The 12,465-nt window shown below is 39.5% G+C and overlaps 1 protein-coding gene across 7 annotated transcripts in view; it reads left to right on the top strand.

Moving 5' to 3' along the window:
• LOC132824894 (phosphatidylinositol 4-phosphate 5-kinase type-1 beta-like) overlaps positions 1-12,465 on the top strand; it is a 142,367-nt gene that overhangs the window by 68,448 nt on the left and 61,454 nt on the right. The window contains exon 1 of one of the 7 annotated variants that reach the window (XM_060839774.1): positions 10,702-10,758. The exons of the other annotated variants lie outside the window; for them this stretch is intronic. The gene's annotated coding sequence lies outside the window, so the exon portion shown is untranslated. Of the gene's footprint in view, positions 1-10,701; positions 10,759-12,465 lie in introns of those variants that run through there. 7 annotated transcript variants of the gene reach the window in all.

The following is a 12,465-nucleotide window of genomic DNA, read 5'->3' as shown; positions in this document are numbered from 1 at the left end:
ACTGTGGTCTCTACTTTTTATGAGATCCACTTCTTACTGTATGGACCTGGAAGATATCTAATTCTCTAAATGTAGAAGACTGCCATAAACTGCGATACGAGGTTATACAGTTCATAGAACTGCTGCAACGTCGGAGGCCATTTGACCCATCACTGCCAGACTTTTGGAAGAAAAACTCCATGAGTACCACACTGTGTCTTCCATTTAGCCCTGCAGCATTTTCTCTTCAGATAATTATCTAATTTTTTTTAAAATGTTGTTGTTTTTTCCATCACAAATCCAGATCATCTTCACTTGCTGCCACAAGTTGAAGTTTTCCCTCATGTTGCCATTTGTGTCTTTGATCATTCATCTTCAATTGGTGTCCTCTAGTTCTTGGTTCATTCCACCGTTGGGAAGTGTTTGCTGCCATCTGTTTTGTCCAGACCCCTCATGGTTTACAACATCTCTATCAAATCTCCTCTCAACCTTCTTTCAGGAGAGCAGTCTCAGCTTTTCCTGTCTCTCCATGTTGTTTCAATGCTCTGTGATTTTTGGAAGTGGTGTAGCTGGTGTGAAGTAGATCAGCTAGATGCAAGAACAATCCTACAGAGGAAAGAGTTGTCCAAAGACACCATTCACTGCCCAATCACACGAAATATTCAAGAGCTGTTTTAAGTTATTTCCATTGAAGCTTTCATCAAGGACTAATACCTAAACAAATAATACCTGGTTTGACATGGGCTGTGCTAGTTATTGTTGGAAGAATATCAATATTTGTCTGTGATGCTGACGCAACTAAACCCAGAATTTCTTAAAACTCGAGAGCAATTCTGAAGAATTGATAACCGTTCAGTGGAGTCAGAGAGATTTGGAATAACTAACTGGGCCTGTGACAAAATAAAGACAGAGTGAAGATAACATCAGCTTTGAAATTTCCAGCACCACACTCTCAACTTGAAAATTCATGGACAGAGTGATAGTATAGCTACATAAAAAACAAATTTTTGTTTTTTGAGTCTGCTTGTTTTCTGCCAATCAATAAAGGAATTTTTAAAATACTTGAATACCTTATTTCTACGTCATTATTTTGCTGTCTAAAATGCTCCCTTTTTTTTTTGTTTTTTAATCTTTAGTAAAAACATTCCTGAAAATGTGTTGCTGGTTAAAGTACAGCAGGTTAGGCAGCATCTCAGGAATAGGGAATTCAACATTTCGAGCATAAGCCCTTCATCAACATTCCTATCAAGTTGAAAATCAAGAATGGTGGGGCCTCTTTAATTGATATAACTAGTTTACATGTTGAGCAACAGAATGCACAATTAATGGTCATGAAGCATTTGAGTTTTCAGCTCTCCTCAGGTTGCCCTGGAGTCTGTAGGAATTGAAGTTGAAACTTCAGGGTACTGTTGGGAATAGGGGGGTATGGGGAACTGAGGAATGATTTGAGGGGAGGCATGAAGCAAAGTTAGATTTTTATTTACTTTTTCTTTCAGTACTTTCATACATTACGGTAGTTATGATGCAGGAGGCAGGGAAGGATTGCCAACGAGATGAATCTGATTAGGTACAATAAAAAAAACAAGAAAGATCCCTTTCTGGTTAACTGTGGGGGGAGAATAGTACACCTGGGAATAGACCACTGGGAGCCATAGGCGTGGAAGAGTTAACACTGGGAGATCACATGTTAATCTCCAGGTATGCACCTAGAAAGAGTTAATGACCTCAAGCTTCTTGTCAGTCATTGGAGAAACCTCTTTGAAGCAATTATCTCATTATTTCTACCTCGTAATAAAGTAAAATGCCGCAAATTCTTCACGGAAGATTGTCATGGTACACAATTCAAGTTGAGTGAAATAATGACATAGGGCAAGTACGGTAAGGTAGGCTTTCAAGGCAAAAATTGTAAAGGAGAAAAGAGCCAGTGAGGCTTAGGGAGAGAATTCAAAACTTGCAGCTTTGGCAGCTAAAGGCAGGGCTGCCAGTAAGCAATTGTTGCCTGCATTTCTGAGCAGTCTGCTCCACATCTAGTTTACACATTTAATTACATGCTTTCTCCTATATCCCTGTCAACTGAGAAACATCATTTCGAGTTTAAAGGCCATAGGGGCAAGGTTTGTAAAGGTAGGAGGGAAATATAGTCAAGTCACAATTAATCTTGTTGAAAATTTAGTCATGAGATGTGGTTGTCACTGCCATGACTAGCATTTACTGCATGTCCCTAATGGCCCTTAAGAGTTGATAGTGAGCTGTGTTTTCGAATTGCTGCAATCCATTTGCTGTAAGTAGACCCACAATGCTATTGGGGAGTGAATTTCAGGACTGAAGAAAAGCAATATATTTCCAAGTCAGGATGGACAGTGGCGTGGAGGGAAACTTTCAGAATTGGTATACCTTATATCTCCTGCTCTTGTACATTTTGGTGGAAATGGTTATGTTTTAGGAAGGTGCTGTCTAAGGACTTTTTTTCTGAAGAATTTCTGTAGTACCTTTTGTAGCTGATGCGCATTCCTACTGGGTCAGAGGTGAAGGGAATGAATGTTTGTGGATATGGTGCCTGTCACAAGCAGCTTGACACCATCCAGGACAAAGTAGCCTATGAGTGTTTCTGGAGCTGCATTCATGCAGGCTAGTGGAAAGTATTCCACCACACCTGTCACTTGTACCATTGCTCATCCAATTCAGTTTCTGGCCAATGGTAACCTCCCCAGGATGTTGATTAGTGGAGGATTCAGTGATGGATTGTCTCTTAGATGGTGCTGAAAATGTGTTGCTGGAAAAGCGCAGCAGGTCAGGCAGCATCCAAGGAGCAAGAGAGTCGACGTTTCGGGCATGAGCCCTTCTTCTTAGATGGTCGTTGCCTGACACTTGTGTGAGCTGAATGTTACTTGTCACTTCTCAGCCCAATCAGCATCTGTCTTTGGGTTTCAAATACCTGATGTGAAAATTTTAAAAATACTTTCTCAATTCCTTGACAAAGTCTTACAGGTGAGATGAGATCAGTATACAATCTCCCAGTATTTTATTGAAGTTACATTAATTCTCCCTTGTAGATTTGATCGTCTTGTTTGAGATGACAGCAGCACAAGAACTCTGTTTATCTGTTTGCACACGCCCAAGATTTTGTAGGGTGACATTTCTTGAAAGGCAGTAGCGGGGTTGCTATTTTTACGTCATTGTGACAATGTTCTATTTTAATTACACTTTCCTTCACCAATCAATAGCTTGCTTTCATCTCTAAGGGATGCACTGGTTTTCCACAAGGGGCTCTTCAATTCCTCCTCTTCCCTTCCCCTGGAAATAATCCTGGAAGCTTCCTAGCATTTTCTGAAAACTTTGTGATTTGTTAAAAATCACACAACACCTGGTTACAGTCCAATAGGTTTATTTGGAAGCACACAAACTTTCGGAGCGCTGCTCCTTCATCAGGTGGTTGTGGGTTTTGTTGGCTTCTTTCCACTAATTCAACTTGGAAAGGTCTAAATTTCCATAATTTTTCCAGGAACTGGCATGGGCCAGAGGTTAAGACAAAATCAATGAAATGTATGGGATTCTTAGCTTTATAAATAAAGGCATTCAGTACAAAAACAACAAAGAATTTATAGACCAGTAAAATGTTTCATAAATCACTAAATTAGACCTCAGTAGTCACCATTTCCAGGTGATGCGAATGTCAATCCTTTTTCTTTCTGGTTTTGCTGTCTGTCACTTTCTATCTCTCCCTGTTTGTCATTCTGTCTGTCTCCTTCCCTCCCAATCATATCTCCGTTCACTTGCTGCCTCTTTCACTTGTCCCTATTGTATGGCATTATTATAGATTCTAGATGTTTACAACACAGGAGCAGGCCATTCAGCCTATTGTGTCCATGCTGGTCAATTACATTCTGACTACACTCCTCCTGTTTCCAGCACTTGGACCGTAACCCTGGAGGCTACACAATACAAGTGAATATCTAAATACTGCTAATAAGTTATAAAAGTTTTTGACTCCATTACCCTTTTTAGGCTGTGAATCTCAGACTACCTCTGGGTGGAAAAAAATATTTCTCTTCAACTCTCCTCTTTGTCTTCTACCTCTTACTTTAAGTCTGTCCCCTGGTTTATAACCCTTTTACTGATGGGGGACAAAAGTGCTTTCCTAATCGTCCTAGGTTATGGAGTGGCATAAATAAGTTCTTTCCAATCTTCATTGATCCATGGAAAACAATCCGAGCAAATCCACTTAACTTTAGTAGACGAACCTCCAGCCCAGGCAGCATTCTGGTAAGTCTCCTCTGCACCTTAACTAGTGTAAAAACATCTTTCCTATAAAATGACCAGAATTTCCTATGGGAAGGATGTTGCAAAACTTGAAAGGGTTCAGAAAAGATTTACAAGGATGTTGCCAGGGTTGGAGGATTTGAGCTTTGGGAGCGGCTGAATAGTCTGGGGCTGTTTTCCCTGGAGTGTCAGAAGATATGGGGTGACCTTGTAGACATTTATAAAATCATGAGAGGCATGGACAGGATAAATAGATGAGGTCTTTTTGCCTGGGGTGGGAAAGTCCAGAACTACAGGGCATAGGTTTAGAGTGAGAGCAGAAAGATATATAAGGGACTTAAGGGGCAACTTTTTCACACACTGGATGGTGCGTTTATGGAATGAGCTGCCAGAGGAAGTGGTGAAGGCTGGTACAATTGCAGTACCTAAAAGGCATCTGGATGGGTATATGAATAGGAAGGGTTTAGAAGGATATGGGCCAAGTGCTGGCAAGTGGGACTAGATTAAGTTAGGATATCTGGTCACCATGGATGAGTTGGACCAAAGGGTCTGTTTCCGTACTGTACTGCTCTGTGATTCTGTAACTGAACTCAGTGTGCCGATTGTGGGATCACCATCATTTTCTACAGTTCCAGAGTAACTTCTCTGCCTTTGCGTTCTATGTCTCAGCTGATATTCCTTCTCCACTACCTTGTCTACCTGTCCTTCAGGTATCTGTGGATATGCACATCAATTCCTTCTAATGCTCTATACTTTCCAAGGTGCTTCCATTTATAAAGTGATATGAACTCTTTTATTTTCTATAGCAGCTTATGTGATTTACAAAAAAAAGTCTACAGGAACAAACTGGTGTCTACCTGCCTTATCCCAAGATGTTTTGCTCACAAGAACGTATCTCACTTGATAGGGTTTTCACAGGGTGAGGAAGGTTTTTCACTTGGTAAGTGAGGAGAATCGCAACAAGGGGCCAAGGATTTTGAGGTATTTGGCATAAGAGCAAGTGAGGAGATTAGAATTTATTGTATGTGGCAAGTTTTACCATCTTGAATATGCATTGGATTGAAATGGATTCAAAAGTAACTTTGAATTGGGAATTGGATAAATCATTTTGAGGGATAAGATTTGTGGGCCATGGGGAAAGAGCAGGGGAGTGAGACGAATTGGTTAATTCTGTCAAAGAGGCAGCAGGAATGCAATGACTGACTGAATGGCCTCTTACTGTGCATTATTATTCCAACAACAGCCTTCACCAATCTGCAATGTCGCTATGAAGAACAATAGAATCTTGCTAAATTCTTTCAGCATGTGTCAGACTGTTCACCTTTGTTACTACTGCAAGTGTGTGGTTGATGACCAAAGTCGATGACCATAGTAAACCATTAAATTGTTCTGCTTAATAATCAAAAAATTATATGATTTGTTTTCAAATAAATTCTCGTGTGTATTGTTGATTCTCAGCCATGACACAGTTGTTGGCACTCTTGCCGCTGAGTCAGAAAGTTGTGGGTTCAAGTTCAAGTCCAATTCCAATACTTCACAGTAAAACACAAGGCTGGTCCTCTCTAATATTGAGGGAGTGCTGCATTGCCAGAGGTGTGTCTTTAGATAAGTTTTAAAACTGAGGCTCTGTCTTCCCTTCCAGTTGATGTAAAGGATCCCATGGCTGTATCTTTAAACTAGTCTTCACCTTAGTGTCCTTTTTAAAAACTTAACCCTTAATCAGCATCACTAAAACAGATGAACTAGTTATTTATCACAACACTCTTTTTAGGAGCTTGCTATGTTCAACTTGCTTCATTGTAGCAGTGACCACATTTTAAAAGTATGTCATTGGTTGCACAGTACTTTGGGATGTTATTGAGTCATGAAATGCACCATATACCAGGAGATAACTAAGTGGGCTGTCAAGTTTTGCCTGAGACCTTGTTAGAGTCACAATGAATCTCTTGCCCCATTATTTTCTTTTAGACAAATTTGGCTATCTTAAGAATTCTATCCTTTTCCACACCAGTTTAAATGTAGACTGTGGCATTTGAAACAGTTCCTAGATTCAATTTACAAATAAAACAGTTCATTTTATTATAAAGTAAGCCGTCTCACAGTACGTTTTGTTTTTTTGAGAAATGCTCATATTACATTTTTTTTTAATAAAAAAATCTAGATTGGTTACAAAGTTACAAGTCAGTGACATATAGTTGTAGTTATCATTGTGCTCAAAGTTGTTACTGTAGTATCTGAATCCAAAAAAATGGCTTTCAATAAAATCTCTTTCACTAAGAGAAGAAAATGAGAATTTTAACAAATTGTAATGATCTGAAATGTGCTGCCTGAAAGGGCAATGGAATATTTTAATAAAGGAATTAGATAATGGGATGAAGTTTATAAGATTTAAAAGACATTTGGATCAGCACATGAATAAGAAAGGTTTGGAGGAATATGGGCCAAGTGCAGGTAGGTTGGACTTGTTCAGTTTGGGATTATTGTTGGCATGGACTGATTGGATGGAAGGGTCTGTATGACTCTGGTGGAGCAAGGAGCAGACGAGTGGGCTACTTAGAAGACTGTTTCAGAGCCACCATACGATGGACTAAAGGCCATATCCTATACCCTGGGATTGTGCAATAAGCTCAAAGGGTTTTATTCCTTTACAGAAGCCGAAGTCTCCCATCCAGTGAAATTTGAATCCCGTTAGGATGGCTCTGACAGGCAGAGTATCAGATGTGTTGATATTCCACATGCCTCATTCAACATGAGTCCCATGCAACCAGAGGAGTTGACCAAAGGCAATTAAGATTACAATGGCAGTCACTTAGTAGAAAAAGATGACTCCTATAATGCAACACAGGAGATTCAATAAAGTGTCACAGTACATTTTGAAGCACTGTCACAGTTGTAATGTATGACTTTATGAAGAACAATTAAACACTCAAACAGCAATGAGTGATAAAGATCAAATATTGCAGTTTATTATCTGTTTGTGTGACATTGATGGATACATTGAAGAACATCACTGGTTGTGTATGTTAATGGCCACTGGATCTTACGTGTCTACTTAAGCTAGATGACCCTGATTTAATTTGCCATTTAAAGAATGGCACCCTCTGATACTGGAGCTCTTCCTCAAGACTGATAGTGGAGTGTCAGCCCAGATCTGTATCCAAGTTCCTGGAGTGGGGCATGGATCCAAGATGGTCAACTATCTGATTCAAAGACAGATTGCTTACCTACTTGAACCACTGTTGACATCTCTCAGGCTTTTCTACAATCCATGGTTTATACAAGTATTTTTTACATGACTTTATGACAACAGGCACCACTGGACAATGGAAGGCACATGGCAGCACCTTTCTCTTTGACTGGATTCTTCCATTTTAGTCACTAAAACCATCCTTTGGGGTGCTTCACTGGATTTAAGGCAATGTACAAATGCAACTGTTGTAAACATGAGAGGTGAGGCAGTCGGCAAAATCTGTAACATGTTGCTTTAATGTCAACCATCTTGCTTAAAAGAAGGAAAAGAATGTAAATATTGGACATGCGGTTACATGAGCAAGCTTTTGTTAGTGTTTCAAGGATTATGATTTGTATATTTCACAAGAAATGAGAAATAATGTTTGCATGGTATTTGGTCAAATGTCATTACTTTTTGCTTGAAAATGTCTGGCTTTTTTTTAACGTAAAGATATTTTCCTGCAGGAACTAGCTTCAGAGGTCAGTATCCCATCACCAACTCACTGTTTATTTACATGTGTATCATACTTGACACTGGTCTGGCTCCCTCAGAGTCAGCTCTCAGTGAACAGAATCTCTGACACTCCTGTTTATATCTGCCAGCCTGGGCTCCTCGATTGGACCAGGACCTGGTCCAATCAGGGTACCCATATTCTGAGGTCCACCCTGGCTGACCTCATTACAATTACTATGCTACATTTCCCAGCTATTGCTTAAAAACCCTTAATGTTTCTAAAAGAACTTTGGATTTGTTTGTCGTGACTGCAATACTGAACAATCTAGGGCTCTTCTCTCTAAAAGAAGTGAAAAGTGATCAAGATCTTTTTTTATAAAAAGAGAAACAACAGGTTAGTGAATTTCAAGAGAAATATCGACTTGGCAGTGCTGAGAATGTGGAACTCGCTATCACAGAATGGTAAGGGTGAAAACTGTAATGTATGGTATTTGGCATACATTTATGGGCAATCTGGATAAGCACACAAAGGAGGAAATAATTGAAGGTAAGGCCAGTGGCGCGAGGTAAAGTTGGTCGAGAGAAGACTTCTATGAATATGAATATAAACACTAGCATAGACCACTTGGCTGAATGGCCTATTTTACACACTGTCAGCTTTCATTTCGCACCCGTGCACAGAATACATGAGTTTTCACCTGAAGGCAATTTGCACAGATATTTAATGAATTTTTTTTATTGTTGTACGATCAATAAATTTTCTTTTCCACTTCAAAGGTTGTTTTCTGTTTAATCTGGTTCTGTGAAGTTTGCAAACCAGTCCTAAATTGCTACACATCAGAGAGGAGAATTTCTGAGGGGCAGTTCTTCCTCCCTACCTTTTATCTCAGCCTGCTTGGCTCTCTCTCTTATTCCTGATGAAGGGCTTATGCTCGAAACGTCGAATTCTCTATTCCTGAGATGCTGCCTAACCTGCTGTGCTTTGACCAGCAACACATTTGCAGCTGTGATCTCCAGCATCTGCAGACCTCATTTTTTACTCGCAGTTCTTTGATAACTTGGAAAGATAACCACCAGGTCAAATATTGAGTTAAGCACTTTGAACTTAGCCTATAAGCTCTGGGAAAATCCTCTTGTTCATTCTCACAAAACTCTGCCCAAGTACCGTTTTATACCAATTTCTATTTGCCCATCTTGTGCTCTCAATGGTTCCCAGTTTGACAATACCTCTCCATTAAAAGTAACATCCTTTTGTATGAATTCCTCCATGACTTGCAATTTATTATCTCTGTAACCTTGTACAAACCTCTCGAATTATCTGCAGTTCTTCTAGTCAACTCATCAATGGAGCCTTGCCTTCATCTGCTTGGGCACTAAGATCAGGAACTCCCTCCCTAAACCGCTGCTTATCTCTTTCTGTGTTTGTGCTATTCCAAATAACAATTGTTCATGCAGATTAATACAAGACTAAGTTATAGTTTATTCAAGCAAATGGGTAATACAAGCACTTACAACTGGTACAGAATACTATCTGTTAAGATGTGAGTTGATCAGTCTTTGCTTCATGTTTCCTATTTTGTCTTTGGATCTCTGACTCATCTCCTTTTCATTAGTGCTAGGTTCTCATCACCAACTTTTCTTTTTGGCTGGGGGTGAAATTGTATTTCCAAGAACCACTCCTGATGCTTACTCATCTTGAACTGGTATGTTTCCACACAATTCTTTCTGTAATTTCCTCATGCTGCAGTTTCAGTGCATTCTTAGAGGACAGTTTGTGCATCTTCCAGGCACAGCATGGGTTGACCAGTTTATTTGTAGTTCTTCTATTTGGTCAATAAATCCACATTCTAACTCTGTCTCACCACGTTGAGTAGGCCACTGACAAAACCTATCTTTTGACCAAGCTTTCAAACATCTGCTGTAATGCTGACTTATGTGATATAGTGCAACATTATGACTGATGCTCCTATCAAATGCTTTGGGGAATGATTATTCTACGTAAATGCAAACTGTTATTTTTAGCCATTTGTAATAAGAACAGAAAATGTTGGAAGTCCTCTCATCTGCCTGTGTCTATGGAGAAGGAGAAACAGTATTTCAGTGATCTTGTATCGGACCTCAACTCAAACCATTAACTTTGCTTCTCTCTCCACATAAGCTGCTGGACCTACTAAGTATTTCCAACATTCGCTGTTCCTGCATACAAATTCCAGAATCCCTGGTGCTTTTCTTTTTGTTTTATGCTATTAGTACTTGCACTAAACCTTTTGTAATATACTCCTAATTGCCAATTTCAAACGTACAAGCAATTTCTCACTGCCACAAACACAGTGCAGCAAATGATGAACAGTAATCCAATGGTACTTATATAGCATATCCCAATAAAGCAATATGTAATATTAAGCATTCTAATTCACTCTGGTGGTATTTATTCGCATTTTTAACATTAGTAATCGAGTCAAACCACCTACAGAAACAGCTGTTGAGTTGAGAACATCAGTGGTTTTCTTTTACCTCCCCCCATATTGTCATGTGGCTCCAGTTCTTTGAGTGGGTTGCACTTTAAGAGCGTAACAAGGCATTAGTCATATTGGTACTGTCGCTGTGTAATTGGGGGCTGGATCGAATGAGGTGGGACTATTTGCTTCATACATAAATGCCTGTCTGAGGGGTGGAGAAAAGAGTGATTGTCAGTCTCGTCAGTAGGAAATGTTTTTGGTATTCGTTGAAACGCTTCCTGCATTAATGATCATGAAATGTCAGTGATGCTGAATATTATGATTTATACTGAAATAAGAGTTTGTTTGTGAGCCAGTCTCATTGGGATTTGAATGGTAAGGGCTTGCTTTTTAACAAATTTTATTTTAGGAACTGAGACAATTTATTATATGTTGGCTAGTGTGCCAAAACAGCGATAAACCAGTGGCACATATCATTACCTGGTATAAGAGTCATGGATGCAGCTGGAGGTGAATTTGATGGGATTGATCATCATTGGATGTGATGTAGCGAAATGGCTTCACCTTTTGGTCTATATCTTAGAAAGACTTGAGAAATCTGCATGAAGGTGCAAGATATTTCTGTTGTTATTACTGGGATTGTGGTGTGTGTCAGTAGATTCCATCCACCCATGTATACATCAGTTATTCAGATCTGAGTAACCAGAACCACTAACTTCAGCCCAGTCAAATTCTGGATGACATTTTAACAGCGATGACACTCCTAAAAGTATTAAATTTGCTGTGAATTTTGCAATACTATGAGGTCAAACAATTTAAAATGTATTAGTTTTTTTGTAACTATTCCAACAATTTCCCCATTTGTTTATTTCAGTGTAGCTCATATCAGACTATTGCACTGAGCAATATAAAGGAGTGTTTATAAAATACTACTTTTGAAAATTGAGATTTGTTAAGTTGACTTTGATAGGCCATTTCCATTCAAAAAATGCTATTCATAACTACCTGATGAATTATTGTGACTGTGTTTTGAATGCAGATTAGCCATCCTTGTCTTGAGGTCGTTTTGGTAAAATCCTCTGTCATGCTTAACATTTTCATGGAGCATCTGGAACACAGTCACAGTCTAGAAACAAATGATTGGCCTTTTAGGACTGAGGTGAAAGAAATTTCTTCCCTTGAAAGGTTGTGAATATTTCGAATTGCCTGCCTTAGAAGTCTGTGGATGCTCAATCGAAGATATTCAAGACAGATTGGTAGATTTGGAGGGAATTGAGGGCTATGATAAAATTCAGGTAGGAGATCATGGTTTTCATGGATGGTAGAACAGGATCCAAAGGGCTGAATCGTCAACTTGAGGTCAATTTTTTTCTTTGTATTCTAACAACAGCACCACCCATTCCTTGTTCAAAGCTTTTCTTATGAAAGTGCACGATGCAAACATTTAATAGCTGCATTTATAGCAGGACCTGGAAATACCAAGATTGACTTGACAATTTGTAGAGAACATTTGTTCTCATCAACTTTTCCAAAGCATGACTGTCAACCTTCTGGAGCTCACCGTTGATCAGAAACTTAATTGGACCAGCCATACTAATAAGTGGCTGTAAGAGCAGGTCAGAAGTTGGCTACTCAATTGAATGCTTAATACCCCTGACCCATTAAATGCCTCTTCACTGTACATGAGACTCCAGCCAAGAATTTGATGGAATACACAACTGGCCATAAGAGTGAAGAAGCTTGTCAGCATCCAAGGCAAAGCAGTTTATTTAATGAGCACTCTGCACTGAGCCCTTTGTCCACCCCATCTATCACTAACAAACCACAGTGTGGTCTTCTGGATGCAGTTCAGTAACTTTAACATCTCCCAACCTCATGAACACTACTGCAGGGGAGGACATGAGTATCATTGTCCTAGGGGTAGTGTAATCTCCTAAAGGTATCCTCCTTGTCACATTGTCATCCTGACTTGGATGCAAGCTTTACCTTTGGGTCAAACTTCCTGAAAGCAGTTGCCTCTTGCCACTGAGGGAGAACGGGCGGGGCAGGACATTTATAGGAAAATACAGCTCTCTCGCAAGC

This window comes from Hemiscyllium ocellatum, chromosome 2 (genome assembly GCF_020745735.1).
Source record: "Hemiscyllium ocellatum isolate sHemOce1 chromosome 2, sHemOce1.pat.X.cur, whole genome shotgun sequence".
Lineage (NCBI taxonomy): Eukaryota > Metazoa > Chordata > Chondrichthyes > Orectolobiformes > Hemiscylliidae > Hemiscyllium > Hemiscyllium ocellatum.
Note: the sequence above shows the minus strand (reverse complement) of the source record. Positions and strands in the feature narration are given on the sequence as shown.